General features: G+C 37.9%; 1 protein-coding gene and 1 pseudogene across 5 annotated transcripts in view; both read right to left on the minus strand.

Annotated features, from left to right (window-relative positions):
- The window catches only part of AFG2A (AFG2 AAA ATPase homolog A), a 331,896-nt gene that overhangs the window by 8,693 nt on the left and 299,818 nt on the right, over positions 1 to 23,385 (minus strand). The gene's annotated exons all lie outside the window — the stretch shown is intronic.
- LOC309863001 (large ribosomal subunit protein uL11 pseudogene) lies at positions 20,063 to 20,804 on the minus strand (annotated as a pseudogene). Its single transcript has one exon. The product of its transcript is annotated as a large ribosomal subunit protein uL11 pseudogene (transcript).

Consider the following 23,385-nt stretch of genomic DNA (forward strand, 5'->3'; position numbering starts at 1 on the left):
GTCAAAAGAAAGTAAGAATTTCTGTAAAAACACATGAAAGCACAATGACATCAAAGAAGGTGGGAAAAGCCCTGGGTTGCTGAATTTTACTGATTTCAAGTTATTCTGAGGTCTCTAAAATATATAGCTGAAGTATATGTACAGCAAGTGAGCAAACTTTCTTCTGCACGGAGGCCACACTAGTTCCTACTTTTTAAAAATTTACAAAGGAATCCATCATTCCACAGAGCCTTGGGGCAGGACAGATGTGGAAATTTCATTCTTATTGTTTCTACAACCATCAGCACTTAGGGGAATTTTAAGTGTTTCTAACATTAATTGAACCACACAAGATCAAAAAGGGTATTTTTAGTTTTGAAGAAAACATACCAACTGTTAAAGGAATGGAGAAAGCAGGAACCACGTGGCAGGGAAGGAGAGGGGTGAGAGGGCAAATAGATGGTTGAACCCCTATTCATTCCTTTATCCAAGAAGTCTTTATTGACCACCTACACGGTCCCAGAAATAAGGTACCCAGGGGAATATAGTGGTGAAGAAAACAAAATGCTTTCACGGAACAAGATGTACAGACTACTGGCTAATCTATTTACTCTTCAAGGTTCAGTGTAAATGTTTCCATTGGGAGGCATTCCTGGAGGCAATTTCACTTAACTCCCCAGGCCTGATTGCTTTAGGATCACTTGTTTTATGGTTTGGTAGCAACTTGAACTATTCTATCATGTTACAATTGTCAGAAGGGATATAAAGTTATTTGTGGTAAATGTCTATCTCCCTCACTAGACTGGAATTCCCATGGAGGCTCTTTAGTCTTTGCTCCACTCTACTCCTCAAACATACCAGGTTAGCATGTCTCTTGACCTTTGGGAATCTGCAAAAAAGGTCTCCCGCTAAGGGTCATCTCTGAATAGTGATATAAATTAATTTTTGCCTACACACACACACACACACACACACACACACACACACCCCTGCTGTTGACAATTGCAGCCAAGATAATTATCTACTATGAACTAAAAAAAGTAAAAATGTCTTGAGAACAATGGGTCATTCTAGTTGAGGTGTATATTTGTGAGTCTTAAGGCTGATGACCAGGCTATGGCCAGAAAGCTAGAAGAGACACAATACTTTGGGTAAAAGCATCCAGAATGGGGGGAGCTTGGGGTTGGCCCCAGGCAAAGAGGAGAGAAAGAGCAGGGCAGGGCATGTTCTTGGGAGATGAAACCCAGCAAAGGTCAGCCTGCTGAAGGACTCCCCTTTAAGTCTGGAGGGTTTGATTCTTCATGCCACTGTTGTGGGAGATAGGGAAATAGTGGCTGGGGTCAAGGTGAGTGGGTGGAGGATTTAGGTAGTGTGTTAAACCACACCCTATGTTTCCTCACCTGTCAGCCATCTTCACTGCCATCCCCCACATCTTGCCCCTACCAACCCCCAACACAAACCTAAAATGCCTCCTTGGAAACTCTGTAGCTTCAGAGATGCCCTGGGTAGCCTTCTTTGAATTCTGTCTAATTTGTGATCTTTGAACATTCACAAAGTGGAGTATTTGGGAGTTAGAACCTTTCCCCCCTTTATGGCCAGTCCTTTTTTATTTTTTATTTTTGAACTATAATTGACATATGACATTATATTAGTTTCAGGTATATAACATGATTCAGTACATTTATTATTGTGAAATGATAACTACAGTATAACGCCTATCATCATTGCATTTTTTGTGTGTGATGAAGGCTTTTAAGATGTACCCTCTTAGTTACTTTCAAATATACAATACACTATTATGAACTATGGTCACTATACTATACATTACCTCTCCAGGAAATACTTATTTCTTAACTGGAAGTTTGTAACTTTTGACCACCTTCACCCATTCAGTCATGCTATACAGAGTCTTAATCTTTAATAAACTCCTTTCTCTTTTTCCATTTTCTGAGCAGCTGCATGCTGGTCTAACTGATCAGCAGTCTTGCATGGTATCTCTAAAATAATTTTAAAAAGTATGGTATTGTGTTAATAGCTATCTGTGTTAAACAGAAAAAAAAAAATGACTTGACAAATTGTAGCTAACTGAGGGGCATCTGAAGATAGGTCCTGGGGAGCAAACACTAAGTATACCACCAGCACATGACAGGGAGTGAAAAGACAATACAATTACTTATCTTGTACTTATTTTATGGATATCACATTTTATACAAAATGTCACTTTTGTGCATTTATTGGCCATATAATAAAGATTTTTAACCTAGAGTCCTTAGATATCCAAATGGGTCTAAGGATATACTGAAACCTATGAAAACTTATACACAAAATTTCCTTTTTTTTCTAGAGAGACGGTTCAAAGTGTTCATCATATTCTAAAAAGAAACCATTTCCCCAAAAGTCTTAAGATCCACTGTTCTATATTTCAAACCTTCCTAAATCCTGTGAATGCTTCATAATATCTATCTTCCTCTTTCTAGAATGTATTTGTCTAGAATTATCACAGTTGAGGAGTATAGGAGTTGCAATATGGAGTTAATAACTGTAAAGGGAAAGTAGTTTTTGCTTTTTTAGATCTTCCTCTTGTACCGTATAAACATTCAACAGCTGCCCCTAGGTATAACTTTCTTAGGTCTTTATTGACATGAAGAGGAACCTAAAGACCAATATCTTATCTTGCTTATTTAAAAAAAGCTAAGGTAATACACTAAGACTGCAAACTTAAGAATGCTAGTTAAGGAATGAAAAGCCAAGTATCCAACATAAGATTAGAATTTACAAGTGACAAATATTAACTATGTGTAATTTTAGTTAACCCATAAATGAATTTTTAGATTTAAATAACTAATGTAGGTTTTAATATTTGGTAATAACATTATACATTGGGTATTTAGAAACTGATGGGCTTGTTTTTTTATCTGCAAAATTATATGGCCTATTGTCTTGTAAGGAGTGAGACACACTTTGAACTCTATTTACTGCATGTCCATTAAAAAGAAAAAAAATGATTTTACTGATTTGAAAGCCAGTAGTAAGATATAGCTCTTAAAAAAAAAAAATATATATATATATATATATATGTGTGTGTGTGTGTGTGTGTGTGTGTGTGAGATATAACTTAGAAGAAGTTATAAATATTTGTAAAATCCACATAGCACAATCACTTTCATTAGTCACTCATAATCCAAGTCAAGGTGGGAAATAAAGATAATTTCGTTTATGAAGGCTTTAACCAAAACACTCATATGTTTCTCTCTTCTGACCATTAAGTCCATTACATAATGGACTATGAAACCTAACCATTCCTTCTTAACTACTGTTAACCAAACTCCTTTGCAAGATGCTTATGACAGAATAAGGCTTCTGTCAAGTTTAGCAATGAAAAAGCCAGAAAGTCTCCTAAAGAAAGACTGAAAAATGTCTACTTGTAAAGACCAAACTAAAAACTATGAGAAAGCCCTCAGAGCAATCAACAGACATGGAAACTGTTGTGGGAAAAGACATAGATGAAACTACTTATTGATAGTTAAGAAATCATGTTTCAAAAAAATTAATTAAAATGGTGCCTTAAATTATACCTTAGTGGGACTGGTTTGGTTATGAGAAATGTAGCAGTTGGTACATGTTTAGAGCTAATGAGGGATTTTTAAAGCACAGATTATTCACCTAGTTCTTAAAACCTAAAGACATAAAATTGAGTGAATCTGAGTATGGGATTTCAAGACTGTATCTATACTTCTACCTCATTTTATATTAGGTGAGCTTTCCTCAGATTTCTAATAATCAAAAAATGTTGGTCATTTTCATTGGGTCATCATCATTGGGAAAAAACTAGTAGACATTTCTAATGATGGAATTTTTTTTTTTCATAGAGATGAATCAACTGAACACAAGGGAATTATAATACAATGGAAATGATTTTGCAATCTTAATGTATCGTCTATTATAAATGATAAATATGGACATAAAAGCACTCTGTAACGTTGTAAAGTAGAGAAAATTGAAGCAAGTGTCAAGACTTTCCTCTTATGGGTGTACTTTTTCATTTGCAGATCTGATTGCTAGACTTTAGATAGAGTACACCTGGTAATTGAGCACTTCCATTTTAGCACAGTGGTATCTAACTGGAAATAAACCCTATCTTTCCTAAGTGTGTTCAAGATGTCTATTGTACTCATTCCATATTTACACCAAAGAGTATGCAAGCCAAGGGAAATGTTGGATTATTTTACAGGTCTCTCCTGTTCTCTCCCCCATCCTACTCTGTTCTCTATGTTACACTATGTTCTCTACATCAACGTATACACATATACATAGGAATGCAGACAATTGTGTATGTGCACATACACACACAAGCACACATGCATGTGCACACTCATTTGCAGATGCAATGTAAATTCACAAGATGTGATGTACGTTTAAGCACTATACTAAAGGGGCACATAGGTGGCTCTGTGGGTTGAGCAGCTGACCCCTGATTTTAGCTCAGTTGTGATCTCAGGGTTGTGGGATTGGGCCCCGCATAGGGTTCTGTGCTCAGTCTGCTGTCCCTATGCCCACTCCCCCTCTCGTGCTGTCTCTTTAAAATAAATAAATAAACAAATAAGTAAACAGTCTTTAAAAAGTGTGATGTACATTTTACCATCAGTAGTTCTGAAGCCTGGCATTTGTAAATCTTTTAAAAATAAACTGAGCTTTTAAAATCCCATCACTCTGGCAGCAACCCAGCATAGCTGTGCCTTTAACAAAAGATTTCTGTAATAAAACGAGATTTTACATGCTGAAACAAAATATTTTAAAACATCTTTCTGCCGACTGCTCATTTCAGTAATATTTGTGGAATTTAAAACCCACACACGCATACACAAATGTTCCCATGGAAGATTAGGCTAAGTTTTAGGTTAACCTCAGAATTATTAAATTTTTATATCAATCTTTTAATGAACACTTTTCATTTATTTTCTTTAAGAAGAAACCCAAGTCTTGAAAGACTTTCAGGCCATGTATTCTTTAATTGCCATAACAAATGCGACCAGGCTAACTTTAATCAAAGGAGACTCGTGAGTAGTTTTCACACTACATTTGTGAATGCCTCTGAGCAAGGTGGACTGAATTCTGCCTCAGCTTCTCTTATGTCTGCAAATATGTGTAATCAGCTGTGACATCTGCTGTATATTAGGGCTAAACTGCTAGGGACAGAAACCTAATTTGAATCAAAAGGAGGTATTTATTATAAGGATATTATTGAATCTAACAGAACCTAAGGACAAGAGTGAGGCTGGGCTCAGCAGACCAACTGGAACCAGAGACTGGGACATTATCAGGACTCTCTCTCCCTAATTTTGATCTTGGCTTCTCTCTGTACTTGGTTGGGTTGAGTTTTAGTCCTCCTTAAGTACATAGGGGTTTTTCCCACATGGAAGAAAACATGGCAAAAATGTTTTATATCTTACAGCTTCAGCTACCACGAAGTACTCATTTTCTCAGTTCCAGTTATGAAAACTCTTGTGGAAAGGAGCCTGAGTAGCCTGGTCCAATCACTGTGACTGGGGAAGAGGGTATGAAGATGGGGTCAAATTGAGGGAGATCATTCCTCTGTACTCAGATCAACTGTGTGTGTGTGTGAGTGTGTGTGCGGTCACACTGGGATGACTGAGCAACTCTGCAGTTTTTTGGGGACAGGAAGTGAATATTCTTGGGGGCTGGAAGTACAGATAATATTATAAGGCAGGCTTATGTTGGTGGGTGGAGGGAATGAGAGAGAGAATGCAAAAAGTGGCTTTTATACTCCTCTATATGTAAGTCAATTTATGTGGCTTATATATCATTTCCTCTCAAATGCTGTCTTGGCAACATGTATAATCTCTAACTGTTCTGTTGAGAAGGTGCCACTCTGGAACTCATGCCCAGTGGTGCAACTGTCTCCCTTGCTCCCAGCTGCCATTTTCTTAGACCACGCTGCTCATCAGGGGTCCAGATAACATTCTGAGCTGTACAACTGATTTCCAGGCCACAGATATTATCCAAAATAATTTTTTTGGAAATGACCATGGACTCTATAGGAAAAATTAAAGCTGTTCTTTTGAATGATGATTTCAACATGGGTTACAGTCAATGCTATCTATATGTTAAATTCATTCTCTTTCTTAGCAACTGAGAAGTCACAGTGAAAATCAGAAAAGAAAGCAAACAAAAACTCAACTTTTTTTGTGGGGGAGGGGTCATAAATAGCTAATAGATACAAGCCTCAAGTCTGGAGCTGTTTAGTTTGGAAGTTTATGGAAATTTCATTTGGAGACAGTCCCTAAATTCAATTGTAACTGGAAAAGCATGTAACTGGAAATGCGTGCTGACAAGGCCTACGGAGCAATGGGAATGAAATAGACAGCATTCGAAGCTTGGAAACTGACTTCATTCTACCAGCTAAGAGGCCGAAAGATGCTTGCCAAGTGTCTTTCACAACAGCGCCACCCTGCTTTGTAAATTTGCCCAATTCTTGTCCTGAGAATAGAGGAGAAAGGGGAGATAGAGGAGACTGAAATCCTTAGCAAACATTTAGGGAGACAATAATTACCCCCCTTTATTTTCTTTTTAAATTACAGAAAATTCAAAAATACACCACAGCAGAGAGAATAATGTACTGTGCACTCTAATTTGCCTGATACTTAGCTTTAGCAATGAGCAACCCATGCCTGATCTTGTTTCATCTTCACTCTAATCCTCACCCCAACACAGCACTAGCTTTTTGAAGCAAATCCCAGAATCATAACATTCAATTCATAAATATTTCAGCATATATCTAAAGGAATGTTTAAAAAATTTTATTTATTTATTTGACAGAGAGAGAGCACAAGCAGGCAAGCCGCAGAGGGAGAAGGAGGGAGAAGGAGAAGCAGGCTCCCCAATGAGAAGAAAGCCCGATGTGGGGCTCAATCCCAGGATGCTGGGATCATGACCTGAGCTGAAGGCAGACGTTTAAATGAGCCACCCAGGTGCCCCTAAAGGAATTTTTTTTTTTTAAGAAAATTTTTTAAAAGCATAACCACATCATTATTTCACATTAAAAACAGCAATTCTTTAATATTATCAATATTTAGTATTAAAATTTTGCCAATTACTCATAAATGTATTCCATGCTATTTTGTGGAGACTGGGATCAAAATAAGACCTAAACTTTGTATTAGTTACTGTACTTCATCTCTAAAAAATTCTCTTCCTCTCTTCCTTACAATTTATGTTGAATAAACTAGATTATATGTGCTATACAGTTTCTCACATTCTTTATTTTCTTGACAGGATCTCTGTGTGTGATTTAACACAATCCTCTGGGTCCTGTATTTTCTGTAAACTCACAATAAGATCTAGAGGCTTGAGTGGTTGGATATTTTGGGAACAAATTCTTCATATGTGATGTTGGAATACTTAGTATTTAGTAATCTTTTATGGTTTATAGTCACTTGTGAATGTCTAAGTTCTTTATTAAATATACAAAATGGTGCTATTTGTTATTCCTTCTCCATTTATTGGTTGGGATATATTTACAAAGGGAAGCTTTCCTTTCGCCTCTTACAATTCTCTTAGCATACTATTCACACTTCTCTCTGCCTTGCCTTTCTTTACTTAACAACTTTATCCTAGAAATCACTTTAAAGCTACACAGAGAGCTATTTCTTATTTTATTTACAACTGCACAGTTTATTCAATCAGGTCCCAAATACTGTACATTTGAGTTGTTTCCAGTCTTTTGTTCCCTTTTAAGATTCATTTATATGTCGGTCAAAGCCTAAAATGCTCAGGTAGTACAAAAGTAAAAAGCAAAGAACTGGTAAGATGCTCCTATTCACTGTAGCATGGATATGATTATAGAAATCTTGTTTAACCACTGCTCATTCAAAATTTTAGAAAAGGTGAGTCTTAAAAATCACATTTTCTGTCCCCCCCCCTTTTTTTTGCCTTTATTCTTCCAATTTTCCACTTTTCTCAGCTCCAAACAGCCTGTGAAGGCCTCCAGTCTCTACCAGCTCCCGTCACCAATCAACCTCTCCACATAGGCAAGAGGCTTTACATTACAAAACTCATCTGGCTTTTCTTTGAAATCTGGCTTTGAAGCTCACACTCTGTCACTGCGTCCTGGTGATCACTACTGCCACAAGCACTCTGTTATAATGGTTGTCCTAGTGGTAATGAGTACAGTAGTGAAATTAAGCTGAACTCAGACACAGCAGCATGCTTGGGCTTAGGGAAGTGAAAACAGGAAAATCAGGACCCTTCCTTATCCTGGTGATTCAAACCAGTGTGGTTCTCCTATATCTATTTTTCATGTACATGGTAATATGCTAGGAGTAGCTCCTAATTCTCAGAAGATCACATGTTTATGTGCCGTAGACATTTCCAATACAGATCCGTTATACTTGGCCTCTGGTTTCTAGTCTTTTACCTATCACCTCTTGAAAAATGAATCTACTCTCCTCTCTTCAAACATCATTCCTATGCAAATGTCTTTGAAATACTCATCTTCAAGTCATGCCTCTGTCCAGGCACCTACCACCCCAAATATTTAACATCGAATGTGTCTTCTGGATCTGCAAATTGCCTGCCCCATGAACTTATTTTCAGGGATATACCATTCTCCCAGCCACCGAGGCTTAAACCCATTGCTAATATATTCTTTATTCTTTGCCCCATACCATTTGATCTGGCTAAATCTTCTGGTTTCGATATTGATTTACCTGGAGTCATGTGAAAACTGAGAACTGATAATCCTATCACAAGGGACTAACTGGTGGATAACAGTTGGATTGGAGATGATTCTTTAATAGCTATGCTTTGTCTGTAGGATAAATGCATTAGATAAAAACCTTGCCAGCATGCTGGTTAGGTATAAATATTTGTTAGAAACACTGGATATGTGGGGAAAAAAACAAACATAGGAGGAAAAAGGCCCCAAAGGCCAGGACAAGTGAGTCCTAATTAACAAATGAAAACCAACGAGATAAGCCTGGCCCCTGTCAGGAGAGCTAGTGATCAGTTGTGTGAGGGGGCTCACAGCATATGCCAACAGAAATGCTGAGGGGTAGGTGTGGTGGCCAGAGCAAATGAGGTCAGCAGTGAGAAATCAGGTCAACCCTCCAGTACTCCAAAGACTCATGGAGAAGGATTGGCACTGTCACTCTCATGAGGCTCCAGGAAGCAGAAGTAGGACCAAAGCTGTAGGAGACAGGTTTTTGCTCAATAAAAGGAAGAAAACATAGATGAATCATTTACAAGCTGGCCAAATATGGAGATAGCTCTAGAGATAGTGAGTAAATGAACATATGACAGGGATACTTTTTTTTTTTTTTAGTAGATTTTACTCAAACGCTGGAAATAAACTTTGTTTACATGGCAGACAAGAACATTCAATATGCCACCACCACTCAATCTGCTCTATTTTATTTATTCGTACTTGCACACTTACCTTTCCTTCTTGTTTCAATGGATGAATTATTTTGGTTGTCAAGATCAGTCCTTCTATTTATGTACTGGACTTCATTCTCTTTTTCCTAAGTCAAGATTGCTGCTATAATTGTTTCCTCCACATACAATCAACTTTTCCCACCAACATAAAAATATGTTGCAATTACTCATCTTAAAAGCATAATCCCTCCCTTGTCTCCATACCTGCTTCAATCCACCACCAGCAAAAGTCCCTGGAAGAGCTGTCTTTATTTGCTGTTCTCTAGTTCCTCTCCTCCCAGTTCTCACTCAAACCCACTGAAACAAGACTTGTGATCCTCTAGTGAATTGTTCTGTTAAGATCATAATTCAGTGATCAGTCCTTAATTCTCAATATACTTGATCCATCAGCCGCATTTGATACCAATCACACCCTCCCACTTTCTTTTCATTTGAACACTGGAACACCCCCACATTCTCCACTCCAATGACACTGGCTTCTTGACTGTTCTTAAGTATAAAAAGCTTAGTCTTGTTCAAACCACTGGCACCTGTTTCTTCTTCTGAAATGACCTTTCCTTGCATAACTAACTTGCCTTAGGTCTTGTCTCCTTTTCAGGGAGGTTTTTCCTGGCCACCTTATTGACAACTGCTGCCTTCTCCCTTGTAAATCCTCTTTTCTTTTCTTGCTTTATTTTGCTCCCTATCTTGTTACTGCCATCACATATACTGCATTTTTCTTTCTTTCTTTCTTTCTTTCTTTCTTTCTTTCTTTCTTTCTTTCTTTTTTTAAGATTTGATTTATTTATTTGACAGAGAGAGAGAGCTCACAAGTAGGCAGAAAGGCAGGCAAAGAGAGAGGGGGAAGCAGGCTCCCCACCGAGCAGAGAGCCCGATGCGGGGCTTGATCCCAGGACCCCAGGACCATGACTCGAGCTGAAGGCAGAAGCCCCGACCCACTGAGCCACCCAGGGACCCCTGCATTTTCTTTTTAAATTAACTCTTTTATGATTTTTTCAAAGTTTTAGTTATTTAAATAACCTCTATACCCAACATAGGGCTTGAAATCATGACCCTGCAATCAAGAGGTGTGTGTTCCTTTGACTGAAACAACCATGTATTGCATTTTAACTTATTTTGTTGGTTTGTTCCCCTCACAAAAATGAAGCACACAGAGTAGAGACTTCTGTTTATTTTGTTCACTAACATATGCTAGTGCCTAGAACTGTACCAGGCACATAACAGGTACTCGATAAATTGTGTTGAATGAATGAATGAGGATAAAAGAAAGAGAACAAATGAAAAGAATAAGGTCTGATATTTGACAATGTTAACTAAAGTTAGGACTTCAGTCCTAACAATTTATTCTTTGACTAAATATGGCCTTTATGCCTTAGAACAGATGCTGTACTTAACTTTGGTAGAATATTAAGGCTTACCAAAAGCTAAAAAAACAACTATCCCACAAACTTCAGAACCACTAAACTTGTGTGCTCATGTTCTCATCTAGACTCAGTAGAGCTAGCTATGACTACTATTGATTTCAAGTGTACTCTTGGCTAGTCTTCTGCAACACGGGGCTGCATTAAATACCTAGTAACCAAATCAAAATAGTAGAGATTAAGTAGAGATTAGTGCTAAATGGAATGTTAAACAAAGCTCTCAGCTGGGATATTATTTTATATTCCTGAGCGGTTGCAAATAATTCCTGAAAATATTCAAAGTGTGAAGTCAGTCTGTCCTTGGCCTTCCCTTTCTTGACCCCATCACTACCCTGAGCACAGTATCCTGGGGCTCACTGCAGAGGGATCTTGACTCCTGGGCAAGCACGGCTTGTTTCTAGCTCTGAGGATACCATGAATACTAAGCTCTGCAAATGGCTTCTGACTGATGAATTCCTGACCAGGGGAGATCTCAGTGACTATGGGGTGCTGGTACTTTTTAAAAGTGCACTGAGTGGATTTATGCTGTTTTCCTAATGCCTCTCAAGGCCTGTCGGATCTGTCAGTCACATCCACCAGCTTCAGCAGGCCTCTGTCACAGAAGTTCAGACCATCTCTAAGTTCTCTTTGAGTATCTCAGGCACCAAGGAAGGATAAGAAGGAAAGGCTGAAAGTGTAGGGAGAGAAGAGGTCCAAGAAACAAGAATTCTGGGAATACTTTAGCTCAGCTTGATGCTAGGAGAGGATGTGTGCAAGAGAAGAAGAGTTAGAGGAAACTGAAACAGTCTCCAGGAAAATTGGAAGAAGGTCTTGGGAAGGGGGTATGAATTCTGGGAGACAGGCAGAAAGGCCAGGAGGCCAAGGACTCCGAGCTGGTTACTGGATTGGAGATGAGGAAACAGCACAATCAGCACAGCAGCGGCAGAGGGAGGGAGAGACCGTGGCCAGGGTTTGAGATGGGAATTAGAAGCGAGGAAGTGGAGGCACTAGGTATGCCAAACTCTTTGAGAACTTCGGTAGTAAAAAGGAGACAGGTTGTGATAACAACCTAAGTAAAATTTAAAAAGGAACACACTACCCAAAAGGGGATGTAGAACAAGAAATGGTATTTCCAGAGTTAATTTTTAATTTCCTGAGTTCACTGCTGTAACAATTTCAAACCACTCTGGCATATATATCCTGGCATGTGCATGAACTTAATTGTGGAGACAAAATGCAGTAGCAGCTCAGACAGAAACCAAAAATCCTCTGGTTTTTAATGTAAAATCACTAGAATGGTTACATTAAGTCCCCCTCGCACTTCTAATCACCCCGAAATTTCAACTCTAACGTAATGCTGAAAGGTCTTTCCTTCAATGGGTAAAGGACAGGTGCGCTAAAATGTAGCTCAAAAAAGTTTGTTGAATGAACATTAGCACAAAAAAACTTAGTAACACGTACAATAATGATTATTCAAAAACTTCAGATCTTCTCCACTGTCAAATAATTTTCCTTTGTATTCATGTTTTATTTGTTTTACCTTAAGTCACCCCCAATCATGCTGACATCTACTACTGATGATTATATTAGACCTAAAAGTGTTCTTAAACAAATGAAAAATACTGACTTCCATTCCTGAAAGCCCTGCTTCCAATTTTCAGGAGGAAATTAAATAATGTATAAATCAAATACTGGGCCTAAGCCCAGACAGCTGAACATCGTTTTGTCCTTTCAAGGCAAAGAGGAAGTGTCTGCTGCAGCAGAGACATGCCAAGAGAAATAAAGCTTAACCTCAGCCCCATGTGAAAGTGATTTTAGATAATCGGGGGTGTCTGCAAATAGGTTAAAAATGGGACCACATACTAACAGGGAACTTTCCATGGAAGTTAAAAAATGTATCAAGATCTAACCCCCACCCTAAAAACAAAACATGTTGGGAAAATGGCGTGGCCTTAGAAACTCTCTATAAAGGCTGCAAAGGAAACGGAAAGCAGACAGGGAGGAGAGAGCTACAAGTCAAAGGTAAATTAAAACGTGTTTCCGCTTATGAATTACTATAGGCTCAGGATTTGATGTCTTTGTAATTGCAATTACCAAATTCAAAACGATGTCTGTGTGTGAAGGGGAAAAGAGGAAGGAGGGGCGTGCGGGGAGGAGGAGGGAAAGTGCGTATAAGCATGTGGGTAGAGTGGTAGATGAAATGATTTGGATGGGGGGCCAGCGAATTTCTTCTCGAAAGGGCCAGATAGCAAATGTTTCAGACTTTTTTTTTTAGAAGACAGTCCCTCCTGTCACTACTTGAGTCCCTCTAGTGTGAAAGCAGCCACAGGCAATATGAAAATGAATGTGTGTAGCTGTGTGCTAATAAAACTTTACGGATGCTAAAATTAGGATTTCATGTATTTTATTATTACTTTTGATTTTTCTTCAAACACTTAAAAATGTAAAACTATTCTTAGCCTACAGGTCTTGCAAAAACAGACTGTGGGACAGATTTGACCTGCACACCATAGTTGGCTGACCCCTGATTTAGATAGTTAACTCCCCATTACACAGAACATTCCTATGAAAATGGGTTTGACTCAAATTTTGGATTCTGAATAAGAGAAACTGATAGTTTTTTTGGTTTGTTTCTTTTCTTTTCTTTTTTCCCAGTAGATGAACAAAAAGATGCTAATAATGGTAGGAAGCATTTGAAAGATAAAGCTGATCTTCTCTAAGCCTATAAAAAAGACAAGTATCTCTACCTTTTTTATAGCAGAATACTTATACTAGTATGAAATAAAAGTTTATGTAGTAAGAAATTTTGAAGCCAAATGCTACATAACCATTAATATGCAGTATTATTCAGGGATCAAGAATGATAAAACATTATCCCCCTTATCAGAATTTAACGTCTTATAAACATCCTTGGCAGCATAATGCTAGTCTGGAATTATAAGTAAGTTTCCATCATCACCTCTTTGGAAACCAGAGAGCTGGTGACTAGAAGGATTTTCTGGTGGAACATATGCTTTACAGATCACATGGTGATAAAAACTTTATGGAGCATTTGATCTAGACTATTAGAAACAAAGGAATATAAAAGTGCAAGGCATCTATGTTCATAGTTTTTGGAAAGCAAAATTATTTTTATATATTAAATGTTCAGTTATGGAACAGACAACTAACTTTCCCTTTCTGTATTAAAAGATAAAGTCTTGTAAAACATCCTGGTAGCTGTCTCACAACCTTGAACTGGGAAATATGACATCTTTTCTTTTCCCTTTCCTGTCTCTTTCTTCTTCCTTTATTTATTTTTTTGAGGGGGAGGGGTTGGATAATCCCAGTACTTCTCCTTAGTTCTCTGAACAAATGAAGCCCCCTTCTTTAGGAAACTGCTCCACAACCACTGCAACCCTTTGGTAAGCCAGTCATAGTGCCCTGTCCCTCAGGCCACAAGGGCAGCTGCATGAGACAGCTGGGGCAGACAGGCTGCATCCTAAGGGTAACAGGGATCTGAGCAAGGTTTAAAAGGAACACACTATCCCAAAATGGTTATATAACATGATTATTTCCAGAGCTGTATTTTTATGGACCAATCACCCATGGTGTACAGGATCCTGATCGATGTGGTTAGTGTATACTCACACTCATTAACGAGAACTTGGAGCATACTTTTTTATTTGATGGCAAGTTTTGGGCAGGAATGCAATTCTCCATTATAATATTGTTTGTATAAGGAAATGTAATTCTTTCAACAACGATCTGTTTCATGATGGTCTCCTTTATGGCCCAGTTTCTAGGAATTGACTGTAGGGAAAGAAACTGTTTTAACCATCCACATGGATGTGACTGAGGCTGGAGGAAAGGGAGGACCACAGAGAGTGCAAAGGCTGAGTATATACAACAGGCAGTGGCAATGAGGGCAGGCTCAGCGAGCAGCCTTTTATTTCCTCCCATCCTGCTGCTGCTGCTTCTTTTTTAAAAAAATAATAGACTCTTTTTTTTTTTAAAGAGTAGTTTTAGATTCACAGTAAAATTGGGGGGGGGGAGTACAGAGAGCTCCTGTAACTACATACATACAGCATCCCCCATTATCAACATTTTCCACCAGAGTGGTACATTTGGTACAATCCATGAATCCACACTGACAGATCATTGGATCATTAGCACCCAAGGGTCAGTGTTTACATTAGGAGTCACTCTTCTTGGTGGCGTACATTCTATGGGTTTTGGCAAATGTATAATAATATGCATCCATCATTCTACTGTCATACAGAAGAGTTTCACGGCCTTAAAAAGCCCCTATTCATCCCTCCCTCCCTTATAACCCTGGGCAACCAGTGGTCTCTTTACTGTATCCATAGTTTTGCCTTTTCCAGAATATCAAAGAGTTGGAATCATGCAGTATGTAGCCTTTTCAGAATTCACTTCTTTCATTTAGTAATATGCATTCAAGGTTTCTCCATGTCTTTTTTTTTTTTTTTTAAGATTTTATTTATTTGTCAGAGGGGGGGGGGAGAGTGAGCACAGGCAGACAGAATGTCAGACAGAGGCAGAAGGAGAAGCAGGCTCCCTGCCAAGCAAGGAGCCCGATGCGGGACTCAATCCCAGGACGCTGGAATCATGACCTGAGCCGAAGGCAGCTGCTTAACCAACTGAGCCACCCAGGCGTCCCTCTCCATGTCTTTTTATGGCTCGAGAGTTCATTTCTTTTTTAGTTTGGAGTAATATTCCAATGTCTAAATGTACTAGTTTATCCATTCACCTACTGAAAGACTTCTTGGTTACTTCCATACTTTTTGTGGTCCTTGTTCTTTTATTTTCATTTCTTTCTTTTGCTTTAAAGTCAAAGTATCACAGGTTTCTAGTTATGAAATAAATCATGGGACTAAAAGGTACAGCATAAAGAATACAGTTAATAATATTGTAACAGTGTTGTATGGTGATAGATGGTGAGCACAGCACAAGGTAAAGACTTGTCAAATCACTATGTTGTACATCTGAAACTAAGGTAACACTGTGTGTCAACTATACTCAAATTAAAAAAAAAAAAGTATGCATGATTAATCATACCCAAGAAAATGTTAAAGTATCAGAAGTAGACAAGAGACTTAATTAGCAACCCATAAAATCCTCAAAACAGGTATGAGGAAACTGAGGCCTAGGAGTTAAGTGACTGGCCCGTGGAGGTTTTCCCTTCCTGCTGTATTTGTCAGGGCCCACTGGCAGCCTGCAGGCTAAGATGTGCTGTCTCTGTACTGGATGTTCACTCCAGGTTTAGCATCCCAAATGTCACTTTTTAAAATAGTTTGCTTTGATAAATCCAGTATTTTAAGTAATAAGACTCATACACCTTTAGAAAATTTATCAGCCATGTATTAGTTCATATTAGAGATAAAATATTCAGGTAATAATTTAGTCCTCACAATGACTCTAGGAAGTAGGTAGTATTACTGTAACCACTCCACATATGAGAGTCATAGGGCTAGGAAGTGTCAGAGATGGGATTCAAATCCAGGTCACCCTAATTCCTGAGACTGAGCTCTCTATCTCTGCAATATTGCCAACTTGTATATATATTTTATGTACATTTCTTCTAGTTGAAGCTTTAAAAGAAACTGTCCTTTTAATCAGAGACAATATGTATTCAGAATAAGGAAATAATGAAAATGTCAGATTTCTTTATCATGGTCCTAAATCTTGAGGTGTATTTAAGCATCCCCAAGATGCAAGGTGCCATTTATGTAAGAAACAAAGAGATTAAGATTTAAAATTTCCACTTAAAGCTTTAGTACACAAGCCACCCTAATTTGGAAATCTAGCCACTTTTTGGAATGTACATACCCAAGAAAAAGCATCATACTGTACTTATGCATTTATCATATATTTTATATTTTGGTTTCATAAACAAAAATTAAGACATAAGCCAATTAAGTCAGTTAGCTAAGAATGTAAGTCAGATTGCTACAGGTCAGATTTCCTCCAGGTCATCTTCCTGGCTGCAAGAGAGGCTAAACTAATGAAGACACAATTGTAGGTAAGAGCTTTTTAAAAGAATAAGCCAAGGCCAATAGAAGAGGCTACTAAAACTTTATGTAAACACTACTAGCAAACTCATTTGTACTACTTCTAGGGGTCTCATCATTTGGTTTCTGTAAGCTACTTAAGTCATTTGCCAGGTAAGTGAATGCATAGACTCAAGGATAGAAATGGGATATTTTACAAAGTGTCACCGTTTGTGGTTGTTTACATGTAACTGGAACACCATGAGGTAAAAACAAAAACAAAAAAAAGTACAAAACAAACCAAAACACAACACAAGAAAAATAATCATCCAAAGCTCTGTCTGAAGAAAACATACTATGGAGAAAACTAAGGTGGATATAATTCAATTAAAACAGCGGTGTATGAGTTGTTTTTATTCCAACCCTGGAAGGTACTCTGGCAATCTCCTCCTTAGTGAAAATATGACCTTCAGTAAACTTGACTTTGACCAAAATATTTCAGGTAACTCTGATGAGATCCACTGATGGTTCTTCATTCCAAATTATTGCCTCAAGTTCTTTCATGTAAGAATGACATCCTGTCATTACCAGGTGGTCTCTCAATACATGAACTATTCTAATGGGGAATCCAATAATCATTTCCAGATTAAATCAGTGCCTAAAGCAATTGTGCTAGAGAACTGGGTAACAGGATTATGATAGTTTTTTTTTTAAATGTACTCTTTTATATAATTATTCTGAACCTTGCCTAAACCAGCACTGATCCAAACTTGTTATCATAAAAAAATAAAACTTATACCCAATGTAAAAGGACATAAACAAGGTCTCTTTACTTCAGTGAGTGTCTTGTGCCTGGGACTCAAAGTGTTTGTTAACAGAGTTAAAATTCAATGATTTCAGATATTCTAAAAAGAACATGTGCTACTTCTTTCCAGAGACAGAGTTTTTAGTGTAGTAAACTTTCACAAAATGAAATTGCATGCATTCAGTCTTTCACTCATCAGATATTTGTTGAGTACAAACTGTGAGCCAGGCACTGTTAAGTCTTCTCTGATCAATAATTCATTCTAAGATCCTGAAGCTTTAACACTATTACTAAGGTATTCTTTCTGGAAAGTAAGAATGCTTTTCAGATCACTGCAAAGGGTCAAGTATTAACACAATTGAGAGAACCCTTTAAGAACTACATCGAGTTACAGCTAACATACTATATAGAATAATTCTTTGTGATAGTGAATATGATACTAGATTATCAAGTAGGTCAGAATGTAAGAAAAAGCTATAGTAGAAGTTTCATTTGAGCAAATAGGTTGCATGGACAAAGTCACTAACAGGTCCTCACCTAAATAGAAGTATGTAAAACTAAGAGACTGATGGATCATTTGTGACATTAGTATCTTCAGTCTTTCTTATCTAGAAAACAGTATTAATCTATAGTAAAAAAATCCTTCTATAAGTATATGATCATCCACATATAGAGAGCTTCCCTTTTCTCTTTATGCAATAGAGCTATATTAATTAAAATGTTACATAATGGATATTTTCACTTGAGGAGAAATTCCAACAAAATGAAAACTAGTCTAGATGATCAACTCCATTAAGTGGATCCATAGACACCTTAAACTCAGTATATTTACATTTTTAAAATTTGAATTTCTGTATACTTTTTTCAGAAAGAGGCACTGGACAGCAAAGTCCATATATTATACCACACATGGTAAAGGGTAAAACTCAATCTTGTGACAGTCCATTATATATATATGGATTCAGTAATTCTTTGGGTCAGATAAAAGACTCATGAAATAGACTCAAGTTGAAGCTTGCAGATCACTGAATCCAATCCCCTTCTTCAACTTTCCAGGCCCCCTACCTATAAAATCATCTATATCTACTATGATCCTTACTACTTTCTCAACAATGCAAGAGAACAGGGCACCCTTCCTTCAGCTGAAGGCCAAACCTTACTCTGTGCTCACAATCTCAGTCCTCTGTGACCTTCCTTCATTAGTTTTTCCCTTCCCTATTTTCTTGCCTGTATATTTTCATTCTCCCTCTGACTCTTCCTCCTCAGCTCATAAACATGCTTGTCTCTCCCATCCTAGTCCCTACCCCATCAATATTTCTTCAGATACCAATCTAATCTCTATCCCTTTTTGTTTAAATTTCTTGTAAGAGATACCTACAGTAATACCTCACTTTCCATTTTCATTTCAGTTTTCCACAATCTAGATTTTGCCCTCACTACTCCTCTGATACTGCTCTCAAGGAAGTCACTAATGACTTTCATATTGCTAAACTCAATAGACCCGAACCTTTCAGTTGCTTTTGGTAATGATCTTCATCCCATTGGTTTCCAGAACCCATCTCCCTTCAGTCATTTCTGTTCTGTTTCTTAGGTCTATCCTTTGGTTTTAGTGTTCCATATTTCTTTCTCGGACCCTTTACTCTTCTCATTTTATATATTTTACAGTGTAATCTCCTATATTCTCTTGGTCTCATCTCCTAATTTATATGTTCAACTACCACTTGCTGACATCTTTTCTTGGACGATTCAAAAGTCCTTGCTATTGAATATATCCCAAACTGGATATACTACTTTTATCCCCAAACTGGCCTATATTTTCTTCCCTCACTTGATAGTACTATCACAACTCAAGGTACCTACCTGTGAGTCACCTTTGATTCTTTTCTCTAACTAATTAATCCCATAAATCTTGCTTCCTTAATGCCTTCTTCATTTCCCTAATTTCACTATATTTTAACTAATACAAGTTTAGGCTCTAATATTCCTTCATGTGGGCTATTACCTAGGCTATCTTAACTCTACTTTTCGTATCATAACTAGGGATATTTGTTACACCTTCCAGTAGAGCAACTAAGCCAAATATTGTTTTGAGGCTATTCACAGACCTGATCTCAGGATGGATGGGGACAGTACTAGATATTGTAGCCAAAAAGGACAGAGCTGAGTTAATAGTGGGTTAGTACTGAACCTTGGTAACCTCTGAGGCAGAACATCTTGTACTACCATGACCATTGGTTAGGATTAATTGATGATTATCACAACATTAAACAAGCAATTCCACCCAGAGCTCAAACTCTTTAGGAATGTATGTTTGTCTCATGCCAATAGCATAAAAACTCTACTTTGACTTGATGAAATACTAATCAAAGCCAAAGAGGAACATGAAGCATCAGTGGAGAAAGTAAGTCATAAATAGTATGGCCCCATTGCCAAGTGCCAAAATTACAAGTGTAGCCTTTAGCACTTTGTCCTTGCTTACAGCTATTAGCTATGCTATCCAAAGAAAAATCTTACTCCATTCCTTTATTTTCCTCTTTTTAAATGATACTTTATCATTAGCTTTTCTTCTATCCTCTTCCTTTCTCTAACCATTATATATAGAGGATACTAGTGATAGTTAAATTTATAATTTAATCCCTAAGTTACAGCATTTTTGTTGTTGTTGTCAAATGATTCTCTATTGATATATTTTCCTTTGTAGTTCTTAACTAGCTGGGCATTCTACTGTACGACTCTTGATGTCATGAGGGTGGCGGCCATCAACATTGAAGCCCACAGGCTGGACGATCTCCAGGATCTCTTTAATGGTTCCAGAGATTTCTCTGGTTAAAGATTGGTGCTGTGTTCATCAGGCAATATTGACAATCTCATCAAAAGTGATATTTCCACTGTGTTTATGTTTTTCTGCTTCTTTCTGTCCTTGATGCTTCCTTGAGGGCTTTGATAAGCAGGGCAGAGACAGAAGGTACCACTTTAATCAGGGCCTGTCTGTTCTGAATAATAAATTTCAGTATAATCTCTCCAATCATTGGTTGCCTTGGAGATGTGATTACCAATCTTTACTGAAGACAGACCCAGGGGGCCAATTTGGGGGTCAGGGCAGATGTGGCAACGGTTTCCCCACTGGTGCACCTCAGGTATGACTTTGATCTTGTTGGGGTCAAACTTGGTATGCATGGTAGAGGGGACTGGTGTCAGATTCCAGATGACCAAATAGAGTTGTACCTAGGCCTCCAAGTCGAAAGCCAAAAGACCTAAGTTATAGCATCTTGCAAGATTACAGGCAAGATGGACTCATGATGGAGCCACAGAAAGAATGGGGAGAGACTAAGAGGTTATAGACTTGGGAGAATAATGGTCACATAGTATCACTTCTAAATACTACCTTTAGTCAGGGAGGGTAGAGTACATTTACAGTTGTTTACAGAATAACAAGATATTACGTTTCACATATGGAAGTATGGGAAGGTAAGTGTGCCTAATCTATGTATTCAAGAATAGAATAAATACACTTATCACTTATATATGGCCTATCTCACAACATTTTCCTCTTCTCTGGGAAATACCCCTGAAATTAGTCTTCAAACGTACGACCTTGTTCCTCTATCAGAATTACTTAGTTAAGAGGCACATGACTCTGAATGAGCCAATCAGGTTTTTTCTCCAGGGGCTTTGGAACTAAGAGAAACAAAGAAAAGTTGAGGGTAGATGATTCACATTCACAGCTGCAGAACAGTTACAAATTCTGTTGTTAAGGATTGTGGAGTCCTTCTAGTCCCTGATAGTACAAAGTCCTATTCCTTAAATCCTGATGTGTCATAGTTTATTTTGGAAAATATTCTTTTTTTTTTTTTAAGATTTTATTTATTTATTTGACAGAGATCACAAGTAGGCAGAGAGGCAGGCAGAGAGAGAGGAGGAAGCAGGCTTCCCGCTGAGCAGAAAGCCCGATGCGGGGCTCGATCCCAGGACCCTGGGATCATGACCTGAGCCGAAGGCAGAGGCTTTAACCCACTGAGCCACCCAGGCGCCCCTGGAAAATATTCTTTGTTTTGTTTAGGCTCAAGTCAGTTCCCGCTGGTATCTTTTACTTACAACAAATAGAAACTTAACCACATATATATACATATATATGGTTATGTATGTATATAATATATATGTATATGTATATGATGTATATTTATATTATATATGTACATTTACATACATAATTTTTAAAATATTGCATTTTTAATTTATTTTAGAGAGAGAGGGAGAGAGCAGGGTCCATGCTCATCGGAGCCGAAAGTGGAGCTCAATTTCATGACCCTGACATCATGACCTGAGGCGAAATCAAGAGTCCAAGGCTTAACTGAATGAGCCACCCAGACGCCCCTTAACTACTACATTCTTATACTTGCTGATACAAAATACCACTTGTTCAGTCTTCAGGCTGAAAATGTTGTCAGTTTTGATGCTTGACTTTTAGTTTTTGTTATTCATCAATTATAATTGTTGACATTGACTTCTTTTCTTTCATTTACACTGTCTTCTTTCTACTTTATACCACTCTTATAGTAGCTTCCTGACTAACCATCTTGTTTCTAGATTAATTTTCCAAAATTAAAGCTCTGACATCATTTAAAAATCGTCAGAAGTTCTTTAGTTCTTATCTGGTAAATGATAAGCTTCCAGAATGTGCATACTCTAGACACCCTACAAAATACTCCTTACCAATCATTAGAGCCTTAACTCCAAAACACTACACCCATTTCTCACTATGTCTAGGCTCTATTGAATCACATATCCTTCTTTGTTTCTGCCTCTGAGTAAAATGGATTCTCTCCTATAGCCTCATAAAACTAGGCTTTTTTTTTTTTTTAAAGATTTTATTTATTTATTTGACAGAGAAAAATCACAAGTAGGCAGAGAGGCTGAGCAGAGAGCCTGACGTGGGACTCGATCCCAGGACCCTGAGATCATGACCTGAGCTGAAGGCAGTGGCTTAACCCACTGAGCCACCCAGGTGCCCTTTAACACTCTTTTTAAAAAAAAGATTTTATTTATTTATTTGACAGAGATCTCAAGTAGGCAGAACAGCAAGCAGAGAGAAAGAGAGAGGAGGAAGCAGGCTCCCTGCTGAGCAGAGAGCCTGATGTGGGGCTTGATTCCAGGACCCCAGGACCCCAGGGCCATGACCTGAGTTGAAGGCAGAGGCTTTAACCCACTGAGCCACCCAGATGCCCTAAAACTAGGCTTATCTTTTAAAGGCTCATTAAAATGTTACTTCTTCCATGAAGGCTTTTCTGATCAACCCCTGCCCCCCATCAGCCCACACCATGTGTTCTCTACTTCTGTTAGAGTTTCATTGCATGTATTTCCCTTTTTGGACTTCCTGTGTGGCTCTCATAAATCTCCTCACCCTTTATGTTGAAACTTTGTGATCTTTTTCATCAGTGAGGGTTAGATTTAATCTGGAAGCCTCCAGAGGCAAGCTCAATTTTTCCTCCTATTCCATATGGACTGCCTATTCTCTAGCCTTCCAGCACAGTGTATATCCTGAGACTTTACATTATTAATCTTTCTATGTCTTCTCATTTCTTGATTTATTCCTTTGTTTAGCTGGCATACAACCTTAAGTACATTTGTAAAAAAAACAAGTACATGTTGAGTCCCTTCCAGAATATTATAAAATGCCTTTATTCAATCCTCATGTTTCTAAAGTTTGGTTTGGCATATAATACTAAGTTAAAAATAATTTTCCTCAAGGTTTAGAAGG

Source organism: Mustela nivalis, assembly GCF_964662115.1.
Source record: "Mustela nivalis genome assembly, chromosome: 4".
Taxonomy (NCBI): Eukaryota; Metazoa; Chordata; class Mammalia; order Carnivora; family Mustelidae; genus Mustela; species Mustela nivalis.